This window comes from Vipera berus (assembly GCF_964194415.1).
Source record: "Vipera berus genome assembly, chromosome: W".
In the NCBI taxonomy this organism is placed as follows: domain Eukaryota; kingdom Metazoa; phylum Chordata; class Lepidosauria; order Squamata; family Viperidae; genus Vipera; species Vipera berus.
In genome coordinates, this window is record NC_138210.1 from 26077088 (window position 1) to 26096980 (window position 19893).

Here is a 19893-nt window from a genome sequence, read left to right on the forward strand (position 1 = left end):
GGAAGAGGCAGCCGGCAGTCCAGCGTTGTTTCTTCCCCTCATGTGTGTGTGTGTGTCAGACCCGCGGGAACGTCTGGAAGAGGCAGCCAGCAGTTCGGCATTGTTTCCCCCCCTCATACGTTTGTATGTGTGTCTGACCCGTGGGAATGGCTGGAAGAGGCAGCCGGCAGTCCGGCGTTTGTGCTTCTCTGTGTGTCGAGCCTCGCCTCCCTACCAGCCATTCCCTGCGGGTCTGACACACAAACATACGAGGGGGAGAAACAACGCTGGACCGCCACCTCCCTAGCAGACCTCCCCTGCGGGATATGTTGCCAGCAAGCCGGGCGGCCTGATGAGCAGACCGTGCGGACTGCGGCCCATCAGCTGTGGCCGGGCCAGCTCCGGGATGCCGCCAGAGTCAACGAGCGGCTCAGCGCAGTTCTGACATTGTCGGCACAGCTGGAGCACAGAGGAGCCAGCGGAGGTGGGCCAGCGACACCGCCTGGGCGAGGCGACACTGCCTGGGCGAGGCGTCTCCGCAGCTCGCAGCACCAACAGGGCGAGGGATGAACCGGCGTAGCTGCTGTGGGGAGAGGAATCCTCGCAGGCCGCGGTTCAGAGTGAAAGAAGGTGCTGCGGAGCTGCAGGAGGTGGTGGCTCGCCCGTAAAACCAACAGACTGTCACTTGGAGGTGCCGCGGCTGGCCTTTTGAGGCACTGCGGACCTCCATTGATTTCCATGGGGACGCTTGGCAATTGGGGCCGATTGAAACTGCTGCAGGATGGCTTTGAGCGGCAGAGAGAGACACAGAGAGACGCAAATGTGTCTCCACAGGAGAGGCAGCAAGGGCAGGAGATGAGGCAGCGGTAGCTCACTGGAAAATCAACGGACGTGGTCTCTTTCACACACACGCACACACACACAAACAGAGAGAGAGAAAGAGAAAAGGGAAAGAAGGAGGGGGTCTGGCAGCGTCCAAGACTCCATATGCTGCTCAGAAACTCCACCACCACCACCACCCCCGCATGCCCCATCTGACCGACCCACTCACCTTTCCAGCAGTCCTCCCATCTCTTCCTCCACTGCCGCCACGTGCAGTCTGAAGAAGAGGTTTGTGGGCAGTCCCACAAACTAAAGAACTTCAACCAATCAATTCAAACTTCACAAGTTTTTTTTTCCATGAGAAGTTTGAATTGATTGGTTGAACTTTTTTAGTCCCACTTTTTTTTTCTGGACTGCACGCGGCGGCGGTGGAGGACTGGGAGCCGCAGGAGACGGTTGAAAGAGCCGCATGTTGCCGACCCGTGGTATAGCTCTTACAATCAGTGAATTTGCTTCTGTTTTTCCCTCCCTTCTCATGATTCTTTCTAAAGTAACTTCTAAGTTATAGGTGTTATTTACCATGTTGCAAACAAACAAACTTTAAATAGTTTTGGGGAAACCTGACCTACATTGTATAACACTTGTTTTGCTTAATCTTTATTGTGTGACATTTCTTTTTTTATTGTATTAAGACCTGAAATTACTGGTTTGGGGCATAGAGAATTACTGGTTTGGGGCATAGACTTGGATCAGTGTAATCAGTAGTATAGAAGACACACACAGACACACACTGATGCAGCAAAATTTTCAATCTGAAGTAAAAACTGAGCTTTCAATTTGTTAATTTGCTTTAAGAAAAACTGTCACCAATACTAAATTATTGGTGGTAAATACAGACAGCACAAAATGCTTAACTAGGGGAAATTCACTAGAGTATATGAGACAGCTATGAGTCTAAAATATAAAACTCAAAAAAAATCCAAAAAAAGAAAAAAAAACCATTCAAAACATTAAAAAGGTGCCCCACACACCCTGCACCTGCTTACCATTGCAGCCAGGCCTCCCAGGAATCAACACCTGCCTCGCCCAGCCGGCTCACTTCTTATGCGGCTGCTTGCGGCTGCTTGCTGCTGCTTGCGTGCAGCGCCCCCGGCCTGCATTTTGCTGTCAGAGGCCTTCAGGAAATGTGTCTGCACCTGAGAATGGAGCTCCGGATTGATACGTGCGGCAATCCCTGGCCTGCATTTCACCATCAGAGGCCTTCTGGAAGACCTGTGCAGTTGAGAATGGAGCTACGGATTGAATCTGTAACTCGGTTCTCGTCTGCAGAGGCCTTTCCGGAAGGTCTCTGATGGCGAAATGCAGGCTGTGTTTGTATGTGTGCTGTGCACGTCAATTCGGAGCTCCATTCTCAGCTGCAGAGGCATTTCCTGAAGGCCTCTGATGGCGAAATGGAGGCCGGGAGCAACGCACACATGATTGCCCTAGTTTTTTCTTGTGACACCCAGTATATCAGTTATTTTACATGGGGTAGACCACAGGTCTGCAACCCGCAGCTCCGGAGCCGCATGCGGCTCTTTCCGCCATCTCTTGCGGCTCCCAGTCCTCTGCCAAGTGCAGTCCAAAAAAAAAAGTGGGATTAAAAAAGTTCAACCAATCAATTCAAATATGCAGGGTAGGTGCATATCTCACCTTGGCTCCACTCTTCAGTCAAACCCTGTTCTGCGCGCATGTATGCGCATGCGCACACATTTTTTGTGGCTCCGAGTTTTTCCTTTTGTGAGGGAACCGGTTCCGAGTGGCTCTTTCACTGTTTCAGGTTGCTGACCCCTGGGCTAGACTGATACAGCTGCCTTAAAAATGCTATTGAGTGGATACTTCTGAAACAAGTTAAATTAGGAAGATAATTACAATTGGTTAGTTAAGCATTTAAGCATTATTCCATTCCTGAACAAATTGCCTTAACAATTCTTATATGAGGCTGATTATCTGCATTGTTGTTTTACGTTTAATTTGGTAAAGAAAATATCTTGGTAGTATTAATGCTTGGTGTGTGCATTTGTGTTCAGACATAAAATGTTAAAAAGAAAAACATTTCTTGGTGGCCCTGCTGGGCAGAATGATATCTGAAGTGAGTTCTGGGTGATTCTCAGGATTTCTTGGTTTTCAGAACTATCAACTTTTGATTTGTTTCTGAATGAAGGATTGGGAGTGCTTCACTAGCACTGAGTGGTCATTTTCCAAAAGTTATTTTCCTTTTTTCTTTTGCATATATACAGCATGGTCCCTTTGCCATTTTTTAAAAAAATCTGTCTGAAAATCCTGAATTGGGTCATATAGATCAGGGCTTTTCAGTCTTTTCACCCATTGCACCACTTTTAGGATATGGCAACATTCGTGTACCACCAGTCGCCTAGCAAGGTGTCAAACACTTGATGACCAAAAAAAAGGGAAAAAAGTGATGAAGTTCAGGTAGTCCTCGACTTACAACAGTTCGCTTAGTGACTGAAGTTACAATGGCACTGAAAAAAGTGCCTGCCAAGCCGAGCAAGACACCTGCCTGCCTGCCCGCCCGGTGGCACTCTTCCTCCTGTCCGAGGTTTTCATTGTTGTGAGCATTTCTGTTGAGGATTGGCAGCAGGGGTGGGGTGGGTGTTTGGTTTTTATTCCCCCTGTCTGCTGGGTGGTTGGAACAGGTTTTGGTCACTTCACATGACCCTGGGACACTCTGACCATCATAAATATGAATCAGTTGCCAAGCATCTGAATGTAAATCACAAGACCATGGAGATGCTGCAACATTCCAGCTGATCAGTGTTTCTTCTGGGCTCACAGAAGCACCAGGATCAGCACCAAGCTGTAGCTGGAGCCTGGTGCTGATCCTGGTGCTTCCGCTGAGCCCTGACAGCCCTGCAGCTCCAACCATTTCTCGCTCAGGGTTTTAAGGTGCTGCCACCGGTTCAGCTCATTCCCCTCCCCCGCTACCACTTTTCTAGGATGGTCGCGTACCACCTGCCAGGTGCCAATGTACCACAGGTGGTCCCTGTACCACTGGTTGAAAAGCCGATATAGATTTTTTGGTTGGTTTTTACCAATATGCTAATAAAGCTCCCCCTTTTTGGCCGGATTCAAGTGAGCCTTTGTCAGTGTAAAAGGACTCAATAATGGTGAGATTCAAAAAACTGAAGGATGGTGTGGAGATGACAAGTGAGGATCGAGCCTTCCGCTCAAGTTATATTCCACTCTGAAACATTAGATGTACAATTTGCAGTGCTCATAAGCCACATTTGTTACTGGGTACCTAAATAACCTCTGGCATAGAGTGTCTTTAAAGGTAAGGCTGGTGCACTTATTGCATTATTTTATCTTGGCATCATTCTTTCACCATCAGTATGGAAGAATAGTTACAAATATTTAAGAATAGGTTAGCAATTAAACTCAGAGTTCTTGGTTAAAAATAATGAGAAATTAAATAAATGGCAACCCACTCTAGTATCTGCCATGAAAACCCTATGGACAGTACCAAAAGGCAAAATGATATGATGCTGGAAGATGAGCCCCTCAGGTCGGAAGGTGTCCAATATGCTACTGGTGAAGAGCAGAGGGCTAGTACTAGTAGCGCCAGAAAGAATGAAGCGACTGGGCCAAAGCCGAAAGGACGCTCAGCTGTGGATATGTCTGGTGGTGAAAGGAAAGTCCGATGCTGTAAAGATTTTTTCTCTCTAGGAACCTGAAATGTAAGATCCATGAATCAAGGAAAGCTGGACGTGGTCAAACAAGAGATGACAAGACTGAACATCGACATCTTAGGTATCAGCGAACTAAAATGGACAGGAATGGGTGAATTTAATTCAGATGACCATCAGGTATACTATTGCGGGCAAGAATCCCTCAGAAGAAATGGAGTAGCCTTCATAGTCAATAAAAGAGTAGAAAAAGCAATACTGGGATACAATCCTTAAAATGACAAGAGTGTTCTCAGTTCGAATCCAAGGCAAACCATTCAATATCACAGTAGTCCAAGTCTATGCCCCAACCACCAGTGCTGAAGAGGATGAAATTGACCAGTTCTATGAAGCCCTACAGCACCTTATAGAACTAACACCAAAAAATGATGTCCTTATCATCATGGGGGATTGGAATGCTAAAGTAGGAAGCCAAAAGATAACCGGAATAACAGGCAAGTTTGGCCTTGGAGTACAAAATGAAGCAGGGCACAGGCTGATAGAATTTTGTCAAGAGAATACGATGGTCATAGCAAACACTCTTTTCCAACAACCCAAGAAACGGCTCTACACATGGACATCACCAGACGGTCAACACAGAAATCAAATTGGCTATATGCTCTGCAGCCAAAGATGGAGAAGCTCTATACCAGGGGTGTCAAACACAATTTCATTGAGGGCCGCATCAGCATTGTGGTTGCCCTCAAGGGGCCGGGTGGGTATGGCCAGGGTGGGCGTGGCCTACTGGGTGGGCGTGGCTAGAGTGCATATAGCCTACTGGGTGGGCGTGGCCAGTTCACATCAAGGGTACCTATGGGGGCCTGGGCAGGAGTGGGACAGATCAGAGGGTCTCTGGCAGAAGGAGGATCTCTGGGCCAGGACCAAGGCAGTGGGGGCTGTTCCGTCACTGTTTCCAGGATGGCTTCGCGGGCCACATGAAACCACTTTGCGGGCTGGATCCGGCCCCCAGGCCTTGTGTTTGACATGTCTGCTCTATACAGTCAGTAAAAACAAGACCAGGAAGTGACTGTGGCTCAGACCATGAGCTTCTCATTGCAAAGATTAGGCTTAAACTGAAGAAAGTAGGGAAAAGCACTAGGCCACTCAGGTATGAATTAAATGATATCCCTGTTGAATATACAGTAGAGGTGACAAATAGATTTAAGGAATTAGATCTGATAGAGTGCCTGAAGAACTATGGACGGAGGTTTGCAACATTGTACAACAGGTAGCAACTAAAACCATCCCAAAGAAAAAGAAATGCAAGAAAGCAAAATGGCTGTCTGAGGAAGCTTTGCAAATAGCTGAGGAAAGGAGGAAAGCGAAAGGCAAGGGAGAAAAAGAAAGATATGCCCAATTGAATGCAAAATTGCAGAGAATAGCTGGAAGAGATAAGAATGTTTTCTTAAATGAACAGTGCAAAGAAATAGAAGAAAACAATAGAATAGGGAGAACCAGAGATCTTTTCAAGAAAATTGGAGAGATGAAGGGAATGTTTCATGCAAAAATGGGCATGATAAAGGACCAAAATGGCAGGGACCTAACAGAGGCAGAAGAGATTAAGAACAGGTGGCAAAATTACACAGAAAAACTATACGAGAATGACCTTAACGTCCCTGATATGAGGTGGTCACTGACCTCGAGCTAGACATCCTAGAATGTGAAGTGAAGTGGGCCTTAGAAATCTGAGCAACAACAAAGCTAGTGGAGGTGACAGTATTCCAGCTGAGCTATTCAAAATCTTAAAAGACAATGCAGTAAAAGTGCTACACTCAATTTGCCAGCAAATTTGGAAAACTCAACAGTGGCCACAGGATTGGAAAAGATCAGTTTACATTCCAATTCCAAAGAAAGGCAGTGCCAAAGAATGTTCAAACTATCGCACCATTGCACTCATTTCTCATGCTAGTAAAGTTATGCTTAAAATCATACAAGCTAGACTCCAGCAGTATGTGGATCGAGAACTACCAGAAGTACAGGCAGGATTTTGAAGAGGCAGAGGAACTAGAGATCAAATTGCCAACATACGCTGGATCATGGAGAAAGCTAGGGAGTTCCAGAAAAACATCTATTTCTGCTTCATTGACTATGCTAAAGCCTTTGATTGTGTGGATGACAACAAAATGTGGCAAGTTCTTAAAGAGATGGGAGTACCAGACCATCTTATTTGTCTCTTGAGAAACCTATATGCGGGTCAAGAAGCAACAGTGAGAACTGGACACGGAACCACTGATTGGTTCAAAATTGGGAAAGGAGTCCGGCAAGGCTGTATACTGTCACCCTGCCTATTTAACTTATATGCAGAGCACATCATGAGAAAGGCAGGGTTAGAGGAATCAAAAGTTGGAATTAAGATTGCTGGAAGAAATATCAACAACCTAAGATATGCAGATGATACCACTCTAATGGCAGAAAGTGAAGAAGAACTAAAGAGCCTCTTGTTGCGGGTGAAGAAGGAGAGTGCAAAACTTGGGTTGAAACTTAACATTAAGAAAACCAAGATCATGGCATCCGGCCCTCTCAATTCCTGGCAAATAGATGGGGAAGAAATGGAGGTAGTGGACAAATTTTATTTTCCTGGGCTCCAAGATCACTGCAGATGGGGACTGTAGCCAAGAAATTAAAAGACGTTTGCTCCTCGGGAGGAAAGCCATGACAAATCTAGACAGCACACTAAAAAGCAGAGACTTCACCCTGTCAACAAAAGTGCGTATAGTCAAGGCTATGGTCTTCCCAGTTGCAATGTATGGCAGTGAAAGCTGGACCATAAAAAAGGCTGAGCGCCAAAGAATTGAGGCCTTTGAACTATGGTGCTGGAGAAGACTCCTGCGAGTCCCTTGGACTGCAAGGCGATCAAACCAGTCAGTCCTAGAGGAGATCAACCCTGACTGCTCTTTAGAAGGCCAGATCCTGAAGCTAAAACTCAAATACTTTGGCCACCTAATGAGAAGGAAGGACTCACTGGAGAAGAGCCTAATTCTGGGAAAGATTGAGGGCAATAGAAGAAGGGGACGACAGAGAATGAGGTGGCTGGATGGAGTCACTGAAGCAGTAGGCGTGAGCTTAAATGGACTCCAGAAGATGGTAGAGGACAGGAAGGCCTGGAGGAACGTTGTCCATGGGGTCGCGATGAGTCGGACACGACTTTGCAGCTAACAACAACAAGATTGTTGTGTGAAAGAGTAAAGAATAAAAAGAATTTGGACTATGGAAACTGGACATGATTAAAAATAATTTGTTACCTTTATCTATTTTTAACAACTAAATGCAGTAAGTAGAAGTTTATACTCTTAACAGTGCTTCTCCAACCTCTGTATCCTCTATAACGTGTTGGCTACACTTTCCATAATCTCCAGCCAGCGGGTGATTGGTTGTGGGATGATGGCAATTGACAATAAAAGTACCACAGCTAATCAAAGAAAATATTCTACATTGCATGTATTTTGCTTTTGTGTTCCAAACAAATAGGAGAGCCCAACATTCCTTGGAATTGTGTCTTCTTATGTAAAAATGTGTAGGTATAGTGTCTGTGTGTGTGACTTCAAGTCAGTTTTTGGCTTGAAAGTGGCAGGGGACCAGGTATTTGATGGACTGCCTCTGTCAAGGTATAAATCACCTTAGTAGAGGGCGAAGGACCGTGCTTCAGAGGATGCATGATGTGGATGAAGGAAGGTAATAAAAAAAGACGCATAATCTTACTAAATACCTTTTAATTACAAAAATATAAAAACTAAATATATATTATAAAGAAAGCTAGCTGACTACATCCTAACGTAACAGACGGTAACAGCAAAGTGAAAGACAATAAAGAAATAACTCTGAGAACTTTTTCTAGACATGCGCACTAAACAGACTGAAACCATAACATAACTAGTCATATGGGATTCACTATGGTTACCAGATAAGTTATCACAACAGGTGCAGAGAGCAGGGGAAATGTACAGTTAGAAATGAACTTTTCTGACGAACAAAAAAAAAACGTGCAGTGACAGCCTCTTCCCGATTTCATCTGCCTGTCCTATCAGAGCCAACAGAGATTGTTACAGATTCCATCACCAAGGGAGCTACATTTGGCAGGCCCTAGGCAATGGTCATTTTCTGTTGTGGTGCCCCCGCTGTGGATTGGTATAGTGTACTGTATGACTTAAAAACAAACTACTTCATTCAGAATATGCTTGTGAAGGGATGTTTGTCTAATAATGTGCCGACAACATGGACAAATGTTGAGATCTTCAAACATTTCATCAAGGAATTTGTCAAAAAAGAGAGGCTGAAATGATGTTGAAGTAATCTCATTGATTGATCTTTCCTGTGTGGGAAGAAGTGATTATGTGAGAACTAAAGAAATGGTGCATTGTATTTGGTAAAGATATAAGGGGATGAAACTGAACATTGCATTCTATGGTTGTTCTGAAAAATAGAAATTTTCTAGGAAAGTGAATACCGTGTTTCCCCAAAAATAAGACCCAACCATAAAATAAGCCCTAGCCTGATTTTTTAAGTGTGCTCCTAATATAAGCCCTACCCCAAAAATAAGCCTGAGGGGATGGGCGTGGCCACCACAGGAGGTGGCAAGCGTGCGGGGGCCAACAGTGTCCGGCTGCAGCCTGTGCAGCACAGATAAGTCTGAGTGCTGCGACCACTACGCCGACCCTCAAAGCAGAGGCAGGCGATCTTCCTGCTAGGAGAAGTTAGGCAAAAGTGACTAAAAATGCACCAGCAAGCTTGCTCATTCACAGTAAGCCAAAATTCTTTGAAATTTTGGCCTACTGAGCTTCATGAGCAAGACCTTTAGGCAATGCTATCCTTTCCAGAAAATTAAACCACATACATGAACACAATAAGAAACATGTAATTTGAGTATATATTCCACGTTTTTATGGGCATGACTATCCAGGCTCATAATTGTCTACCTGAGAGAACAGAATAAATGCCAATTATTCATCCCAAACCAATAAGATTAGTGCTAAAATTACGTATAAGAACAAAAGCTGTTTTGCTCATCTTGAATATGGTTGAGCTGGTTGGCTGTATTGTATGATCCTAAGGAGTTACATTTCACTCTCTTGATCATGGCTATAGTTGGATTGGGCCTACTGTTTCTACATGGACTCAGAGAAAATGAAAGAAAAAATGCTATTTTACTTTGTCTCTAGTAAAAAGGAACAGCAAGTGTAATGCCCTTCTATAAATCTGTGGTACGACTATTGTTAGAACAATATACAGGCCTGTCTCCCATTTAAACAATAGAACTGGAAAAGTTTTTTAGATGGCAGGAGAAGGGAATTAAGGGTTTGTACTTTTCAGCAAGAAAAGGTTTACATTGGCATGGCACAAGGAGGAGGCTTAGGGATTTTTTATGTAAACTTTTTAACGGGTTAGGGAGGGGGGAGGGATGTAAGTTCCAGCAGAAAGTTGGGGGGACTTTGCTGGATCTTTCCCAATCCAGGTTGGTAAATGGTCGCCGCGGTGGGGGGGAGGGTCTTGGGGCCTGAGGGTGGGGACATTGATCCCCACGGTGATCGGGAATGGCGGCAGACGGATGAACAGAGGGCCATATCGAAACTTGGAATCGCGCCCCCGCTATCTTCGAGCGGTGGCGCGCTCCGACCCTCTGGCCTCATCCTGCTTTTCCGGGGGTGGGGGAGGACAGGTACCTGAGCTCAGGCTGGTTTATTTGAATGCCAGGTCTGTGGTGAATAAGGCTCCCCCCATTCGGGATTTGATTGAGGAGGAAGGCGCAGACCTGGCATGCATTACTGAAACCTGGTTGGGCCCAGAGGGAGGGGTCCCTTTGATTGAGTTATGCCCACCAGGTTTCCGTGTGCTTCACCAGCCTCGGGCTCAGGGTAGGGGCGGGGGGGTGGCAGTTGTTATTAAAGAGGCCCTTTGTCCGCGGGAGACCACTGCCCCTCAGATTGGCGGATGTGAGTCCCTTCTCCTGAGGTGGGGTCCTGGGGGTCAGTTGGGTCTGTTGCTCACGTACCTTTCTCTCAGCTGCGTGGCAACAGCCCTGCCCGGGCTACTCGACGCTCTCTCGGAGTTGGCGGTTGAGTTTCCCAGGCTTATGGTTCTGGGAGATTTTAATCTGCCTTCCCTGGGTGGTGCGTCGGGGGTGGCCCGAAAGTTCATGGCTTCCATGATAGCCATGGACCTGACCCAGATTATTCAGGGTCCGACTCACGAGGGGGGAAACACTCCCGACCTTATTTTTATTTCTGGGCAGTGGCTTAATGGTCTGGGTGGGGTTACTCCAACATCTCAACCCCTTTCATGGACAGACCATTATCTCCTACGGCTGGGCCTCCGTCATGCCACTCCCCGCTGCTGGGACGCGGAACCGACCAGGTGGTTTCGCCCCAGGCACCTGATGGACCCAGATAGGTTCCAGACGGCGCTTGGACTGATTCCTTCCTCCCTTTCCCACAGCCCGGTCGAGACCTTAGTTGATGCCTGGCAACGGGCGGCTTCCGAGGCTCTCGATCGTGTTGTGCCTTTGCGGCCTCTGACCTGGCGCAGATCCCGGCTCGCTCCTTGGTTCTCCGTGGACCTGCGGGAGATGAAGCGCCGGAGAAGGGGCCTAGAGAGCATTTGGAGGTCCAGTCGGTCTGAGTCTGACCGAACACAGTTAAGATCCTTTTCTAGATCTTATCTTGTGGCAATGGAGGTGGCGAAGCGTGCTTACTTCGCCACCCTCATTGCATCCGCAGATAACCGCCCGGCCGCCCTGTTTAGGGTGACCCGTTCCCTTTTAAATCAGGGGACGGGAGAGGACCCCTTGCAGGGATGGGCCGAGGAGTTTAGTGAGTATCTGGTGGATAAAATCGCTCAGATTCGGGCTGGCTTGGACTCCGACTGGGCAGTGTCTGATGAAGGGGAAACGATGGGTTTGGCCGATAATATTTGGGAAGAGTTTGATCCTGTGACTCCGGATGAAGTGGACAGGATCATGGGGAAATTAAGTGCCGCCACGTGTTTGTTGGACCCGTGTCCCTCCTGGCTGGTTTATGCAGCCCGGGAGGTTACACGAGGCTGGCTCCTGGCAGTTATCAATGCTTCCTTGAGTGAGGGGTGCTTCCCTGCCGCCTTGAAGGAGTTGGTGGTGAGGCCCTTCCTCAAGAAACCTACCTTGGATCCAGCTATTCTAAACAACTTTCGTCCTGTCTCCAACCGGCATCAACTTCCCTTCGCCCTGTGCGTTCCCACAGAGAGGGCCTCCTCAGGGTGCCACCGATCAGAGAATGTCGATTGGTGGCCCCCAGGGGGAGATCCTTCTCTGTGGGCGCCCCGGAGCTATGGAATCAGTTACCGGTCGAGCTCCGGATGGTGCCCGATCTTCGCTCCTTTCGCCGCGATCTAAAAACATTCTTATTCGAACAAGCCAGCCTGGCCTGATGGGGGATTGGTGGGGTTTTTTATTGTTGTTTTTATTGGGGTTTTAATATTGTATTGACTGTTTTTAGTGGGCACATATTTAATCCTTTTTTAATTTTTGTAACCTTGTATTTTTATTCTTGCCCTGTTCACCGCCCTGAGTCCTTCGGGAGAAGGGCGGTATATAAATATTATTAAATAAATAAATAAATAAACCTTCGCTTTCTTGCGAAGGTTGTTGAGAGCGTGGTGGCACGGCAGCTCCCTTTGGTCCTGGAGGAAACTGAGTATCTGGATCCATACCAATCGGGTTTCAGGCCCGGGTACAGCATGGAGACAGCATTGGTCACACTGGTGGATGATCTCTGGCGGGCCCGAGACAGGGGTTATTCCTCTGTCCTGGTCCTTTTAGATCTCTCAGCGGCTTTTGATACCATCGACCATGGTATCTTGCTGCGACGTCTGGCGGGGTTGGGAGTGGGAGGCACCGTTTTACGGTGGTTCTCCTCCTACCTCTTGGGCCGTTCGCAGACGGTGTTGACAGGAGGGCAGAGGTCAGCCCCTAGGCCCCTTAGTTGTGGGGTGCCTCAGGGGTCGGTACTCTCGCCTCTCCTGTTCAACATCTATATGAAGCCGCTGGGTGAGATCATTCGTGGTTTCGGGGTGAGGTATCAATATGCCGATGATACCCAGCTCTTTATCTCCACCCCGAACCAAGCCAGTGATGCCCTCGATGTGATGTCCCGTTGCCTGGAAGCGGTACGGATTTGGATGGGGAAGAACAGGCTCCAGCTCAACCCGGCCAAGACTGAGTGGCTTTACGTACCGGCATCTCGTCTTGTCCAAGAGGTTCCATCTTTGGTTATGGGGGGAGAGGTGTTACCTCCCGTTGATAGGGCGCGCAATTTAGGCGTCCTCCTGGATTCACGACTCAGTTTTGAAGATCATATTGGAGTCGTGGCCAGGAGGGCATTCGCCCAGGTTCGCCTGGTGCGCCAGTTGCGCCCCTATCTGGACCGAGATGCCCTACGTACGGTCACTCATGCACTCATTACCTCTCGGATAGATTACTGCAATGCTCTCTACATGGGGCTGCCCTTGAAGACCACGCAGAGGCTCCAGCTGGTGCAGAATGCGGCCGCGCGGGTAGTGATGGGAGCATCCCGATACTCCCATATTACACCCCTCCTGCGTGAGCTGCATTGGCTACCGGTTGTCTTCCGGGCGAGATTTAAGGTTCTGGTACTTACCTTTAAAGCCCTACATGGCTTAGGCCCGGGATATCTGCAGGACCGTCTGCTGCCGGGGACGACTTCCCATCGCCCAGTGCGCTCACACAGAGAGGGCCTCCTCAGGGTGCCGTCGGCCAGACAATGTCAGCTGGAGACCCCCAGGGGGAGGGCCTTCTCTGTGGGAGCGCCAGCCCTTTGGAATCAACTCCCCCTTGAGCTTCGGATGGCCCCGGACCTCCGGTCCTTTCGCCGCGACCTCAAGACGTTCCTTTTCCATCAGGCTGACCTGGATTGATGATGGGTTTTTAAAAGTTTTAATTTTTAACTGTGTAATTAATATTTGGGGCTGTTATTTAATTTTTTTCTTAACTTTTGTACTGTTGGTTTTTTATTGTTGTTAGCCGCCCTGAGTCCTCTGGGAGATAGGGCGGCATATGAGTCCCATAATAAATAAATAAATAAATAAATTTTGCTGGCTGATTAATTAGCAAGGGCAATTAAAGAGAATGGTAGAGCATAGGTAGGCAATTGGATGCTCTGCACATTATTTGGTCAGTTTTCTCAGAATCTTGCCACTGCCCATAATGGCTAGGGCTAATGAAAGTTGTTTAACACATTGGGAGGGCACTATTTTGCCATTGCCTGTCATAAAACTGACATTCAGACCAATATGTTTGCAGTCATCTCTGGCAATATGCATCTTTCTTAGCCTTCTCAGAAAATATAATAATAATAATAATAATAATAATAATAATAATAATAATAATAATAATAATAATAGTAATAGTAGTAGTAGTAGTAGTAGTAGTAATAGATGAGAGCTATGCCAGAGGTTCAACCATACTGGACAGGTCTCATCAGAGGAGTCAGTCAAAGAGTGTCTCTCCCATAAAAAAATATGAAGAGACGTAAATTTCAGAATGCTATACTGGCTAGGATGTCGCCCGGGTTAACAAGGTCTGTGCTAGATGTTGGGAGTTCCTGGATATCTGGTGAAAAATGGGACAGGACTCAGGACTGTTGGCTGAGCAACCAGGGCCAGCAGCTGCAGAACTACTGGAAGAAAAGGTGATTATCCATCGCAAATACACAGTGATTGAAAACAAAGAAATAATGATCTGTTATTATAGATCAAGTCCAACAAGAAGAGGATATCTGAAACAAATGCACCAGTTCTGGAAAGAACAACATTCAGAATCAGAAATAACAGAACAGAGACTAGCAGATCAACACCGATTTATAATACGAAATAAAGTATTCACAGAAACAGAATTGGATGAACTGCAAAGGTTTACCCAGGGCAAAGAAATCAAAGCCTTGCCAGAAGTAATTCAGAATGTAGAGGCAAGCCAGGGGGAGTTGGCAGTGAAGGAATCCAGCAGAGATATACAACTGTTCTCATTTGGAAACCAGGCACCTCTTCCTCAGGAAGAACAAAGCCCTCTAAAGAAATAAAAGAATTGAAACAAAGAATAACTGAGCATCTAGAACAGCACAAAAACAACAGAATAAGGCTGCCTGCATTGAAGCTTGTTGCAAAGAAACAGCTAGCACAAGCATTAAAAGATGCAAATACTGCAATATCAAGTATAAGCACCAATTCACTGCAAGAAACAAACCAACTAATGTACAGCACAGCTGCAGTTATAACTGAATACCTGGGATGCAAAATCAACAAAGAAGAAAAACAAACAGTGCACCACAAAAATGGAAGGTTAGACTAGAAAATAAGATCAGCAAGTTAAGATCACATGCAAGCAAGCTAGAACAGATGAAAGAAAAGAAGCCGAAGAACAAGAAGACCAAAGAATACCTAATCAAGAAATACCACTTGGAAAAAAGGAAAATCAAGGAATCACTGGAAATAACAAAGCAGCAAATAACAGCTATAGCCAGGAAAATCAGTAGATACGAAACTCAAATTGCGAATTATAGGCAGAACCTCCAATTTCAATCCAATCAGAAACGTTTCTACCAATCCATCAATGGAGAAACTGCACTGTGCAGTTCTGGAAGCAGATATGGGATAACCCAAAGAAACACAACAAGGATGCGGCTTGGTTAAAAGAGGTGGATGCAAATAAAACAGAAACTGAAATGAAAGAACTAGTAATAACAACAAAAATGGTAGAAAAAAGAGCAAGGAAGATCAAGAATTGGTCAGCACCACCTGAAGATGAACTGCATGGGTTTTGGTTGAAACATCTAACTGTTATATACCCACTCATTGCCAAGCAGTTCAACAATATACTACAAGGAGGAGAAATTGAAAAGTGGCTAACAACTGGGAAAACCTACCTAATAATGAAAAATCCAGCAAAAGGGGCAACACCAGGCAACTACAGGCCAATTACCTGCTTACCAACATCTTTCAAATTGCTAACTAGTGTGGTAGCTGATGCAGTAGAACAGCATCTAGTTGAAAACAATCTCTTTCCACCTGAGCAGAAAGGAAACCGCCCCAATAGCAGAGGAACAAAAGATCAACTCCTAATAGACAAAATGATCTTGGAAAACTGCAAGAAAAGGAAGTCCAACCTGAATGTGGCATGGATTGACTACAAAAAGGCATTTGACTCTCTGCCACATGACTGGATAATCAAGTGCCTAGAAATAACAGGAGTCAGTAGAAACATCTGTCTTTACACCAAGGGAAAAAACAGTCCAACCTACCAAAACCAGTGCCACAAAAAACAGAATAGAAACACAAGTTAAGATAGGCAAGAAAATGGTAAGTGAGCACCTGTTCAGCGTAGACAAGTTCAAATCACCAGGACCAGATGGATTACACCCCAAAGTTCTCAAGGAACTGGCAGACGTGATCTCAGAACCACTGAACTATATTTTTCAAAGATCCTGGAGCACTGGGGAACTACCAGAGGACTGGAAGGGAGCTGATGTAGTTCCCATCTTCAAAAAAGGAAAAAAATGGATCCAGGAAACTACAGACCCATCAGCCTGACCTCAATACCTGGGAAGATTCTGGAAAAGATAATCAACAAATCAGCGAACACCTTGATGCAAACAAAAGTCATCACTAAAAGTCAACATGGGTTTGTCAAAAACAGATCATGCCAGACAAATCTCATTGCATTCTTTGAGCAAGTGACAAAATTAGTGGACCAGAGGAATGCTGTAGACTTGGACTTCAGTAAGGCATTTGATAAAGTATATCACAACCTACTACTTGATAAGATAGAAAAATGTGGGTTAGATAGCATCACCACCAGATGGATTCATAGCTGGCTGACAGGCCATACTCAGCGTGTGGTCCTGAATGGAACTGCATCTACATGGAAGGAAGTGTGTAGTGGGGTGCCCCAGGGCTCTGCTCTGGGCGCAGTGCTCTTCAACATCTTCATCAACGATTTGGAAGAAGGGATAGATGGGGAAACTCAACAAATTTGCAGACGACACCAAGCTGGCAGGAATAGCCAATACTCCAGAAGATAGGCTTAAAATACAGGAGGATCTGGACAGACTCGAATACTGGGTGCTATCTAACAAAATGAAATTCAATGGTGAAAAAAGTAAAGTTCTACACTTAGGCAGAAAAAACCAAATGCACAGGTATAGTATAGGTGGTACCTTGCTCAATAGTAGTAACTGTGAGAGGGATCTTGGAGTCCTAGTAGACAATCACTTCAATATGAGCCAGCAGTGTGCTGCAGCTGCCAAAAAAGCCAACACAGTGCTAGGCTGCATTAACAGCGGGATAGAATCAAGATCACATGAAGTATTAATACCACTTTACAATGCCTTGGTAAGGCCACACCTGGAATACTGCATCCAGTTTTGGTCAACATGATGTAAAATAGATGTTGAGACTCTAGAAAGGGTATAGAGAAGGGCAACAAAGATGATTGGGGGACTGGAGGCTAAAACATAGGGAACGGTTGCTGGAATTGGGTATGTGTAGTTTAATGAAGAGAAGGGTGAGGGGTGACATGATAGCAGTGTTCCAATATCTCAGGGGCTGCCACAAAGAAGAGGGAGTCAAGCTATTCTCCAAAGCACCTGAAAGCAGGAGAAGAAGCAACGGATGGAAACTAGTCAAGGAGAGAAGCAACCTAGAACTAAGGAGAAACTTCCTGACAGTTAGAACAATTAACCAGTGGAACAACCTGCCTCCAGAAGTGGTGAATGCTCTAACACTGGAAGTTTTTAAGAGGAGACTGGACAGCCATTTCCCTGAAATGGTATAGGGTTTCCTGCCTGAGCAGGGGGTTGGACTAGATGACCTCCAAGGTCCCTTCCAACTTCTTCTTCTTCTTCTTCTTCTTCTTCTTCTTCTTCTTCTTCTTCTTCTTCTTCTTCTTCTTCTTCTTCTTCTTCTTCTTCTTCTTATTATTATTATTATTATTATTATTATTATTATTATTATTATTATTATTATTATTATTAAACCTCCAAGGTCCCTTCCAACTTTTATTATTATTATTGATCATCGCACAGTCAGCCAGATGTTCAGACTGGGTTTGGCATTTTTGTCTACCTATCGAGTCCTTACCAAGGACCTGGGATAGGCAGATGTGGATGTTTGATGGTATTACAGATATCGTCGCAGGATGGAAGCAGTTCCTAGTAAGGCCGCCTTTTGCAATTGACTAATGGCGAATTTGTTAATGCCAATGGTGTTCAAGTGGTGCTCCAGTTGTTTTGGGATGACTTTGGAGGCAGGTTGTTCCACTGGTTAATTGTTCTAACTGTGAGGAAGTTTCTCCTTAGTTCTAGGTTGCTTCTCTCCTTGACTAGTTTCCATCCGTTGCTTCTTGTCCTGCTTTCAGGTGCTTTGGAGAATAGCTTGACTCCCTCTTCTTTGTGGCAGCCCCTGAGATATTGGAACACTGCTATCATGTCACCCCTCACCCTTCTCTTAGTTAAACTACACGTACCCAATTCCAGCAACCGTTCCCTATATGTTTTAGCCTCCAGTTCCCCAATCATCTTTCATCTTTCAATCATCATCTTTCAATCATCTTTCATCTAGTCCAACCCCCTGCTCATGCAGGAAACCTTATACCTGTGGTGGCGAACCTATGGCACGTGTACCACAGGTGGCATGCAGCGCGCTCTCTGTGGGCATGCACGCCGTCGCCCCAGTCCAAGGTCTTAAGTCCCGTCCATGAGCAACCTGCATCAAAATCTCCCCAGGCAAGTGGCTTTTTAAGCTGGGTTTTATAAACCCTTTTTGCTTTAGACCTCTGCCAATGTGTGGAAAAAAAAAGTTCAACCAATCAATTTCAACTTCTCATGGGAAAAAAAAGATCTCACAAAGTTGGAATTGATTGATTGAACTTTATTTTTAGTCCCACACAGCGGCGGAGGAAGTGACGCATCAGAGCTGGAAATAAGGTGCCGCGTGGGGGTGGGGGGAGCAGCGGGAGCAGGGTGTTTCATGCGAGGGGTGGGGCGGGGTCTGTGAATGGGCTAGAGAAGGAACACGGCAGTGCTAGCATGGTGGTAGATCAGTTGCTTCCCCCCCCCCGCCAGACACCTGCCGAAGCTGCGCAGGGTAAGGTTGCTGGGCTCGCCCCCACCCAGATGCCCTCGCCTCCCCCAAGCATTTTTTTACTGACGTGCCTTTCAGCTGCATTCCATTTCTCTGTGTGTTTGTGGGACTATCGATTAAAAAACATGTTTCATCAGACTTTCTAACTTCTCACAAGATCTCAAGAAGTTAGAAAGTCTGATAGAACTTCTTTTTTTTACCGATAGTCCCACAAACACATGGCGAAGGCTGAGAAGCGAACGGAGAAACAGAATGCAGCTGAAAGGCAGGTTAGTAAAAAAATTGCTTGGGGGAGGCGAGGGCATCTGGGCGGGGGCGGGCACGGCAGCCTTACCCTGCATGGTGGCAGGAGGGTGGGGCACGTGCCCTTCCCATGCCAGGCCAGCAGCCCCTGCAGCCCCAGGGCAGCTGTACTCGGTGGCGGTGGGGAGGGCATTGAAGTGGGGCCTGGTAGGCTGACCAAAGCAGCAGGTGGAGCGCCGGGTGCTCGGGAGGGAGGGTGCTAAAGCGTGCAAGGAAGCAAAGGGGTTTTTTGGGGAAAAAAAGGTCAATTCCAACTTCGCAATCTTTCACAAGAAATTGGAATTGATTGATTGACATTTTCCCCCCCAAAAAACCCCTTCCTTTGTCCTTGCAAGCAGCAGCGGCAGATCACGAAGGAGAAATGGCAGAGGGGCTGGGAGTCAGGTAAGGAAAGAAAGGCAATTTCTGGGGGGAGCGAGGATTTCTTTCCTTACCTGCCCCACTTGTTCTCAGGCCGCTTTCTGCTCAACACGTTGCTCTTGCCAATGGCCCGACCACCCACTTCAGCACCCTCCCTCCCTGAGCCTCCAGCGATCCACCAGCTGCTTTGGTGGCTCTGTAAGCTGTAAGTATACCGGTTCCTTACCTCCGCCCGGTTTGTTCCGCGGCCTCATGGCAGTCGCATAGGGTGCGACGCGTGAGGCGACAAACAGCCACGTCACGCTGAAACCGGCCATTTGCCGCCTCACGCGTCGCGCCCAATGCCACTGCCATAAGGCCGCGGAACTTGCTGGGCGGAGGGAAGGAATTCGTATACTGGATCCCCCCCTACCCTACACCGCCTACTGCTGGAGGGCTGGCCCAGTATTCGCAGCAGGCTGCGGAGCCTCAGAGTATGTCGGCCGAGGGGCTGGCAGGCTGTGGCTGCTGACGGATACAGTTGGCTCCCATGCACTCGCTGTGTGCAGGGGCCGATGGTGTCAGGCAGCAGCCGCCTTGGTCCCTG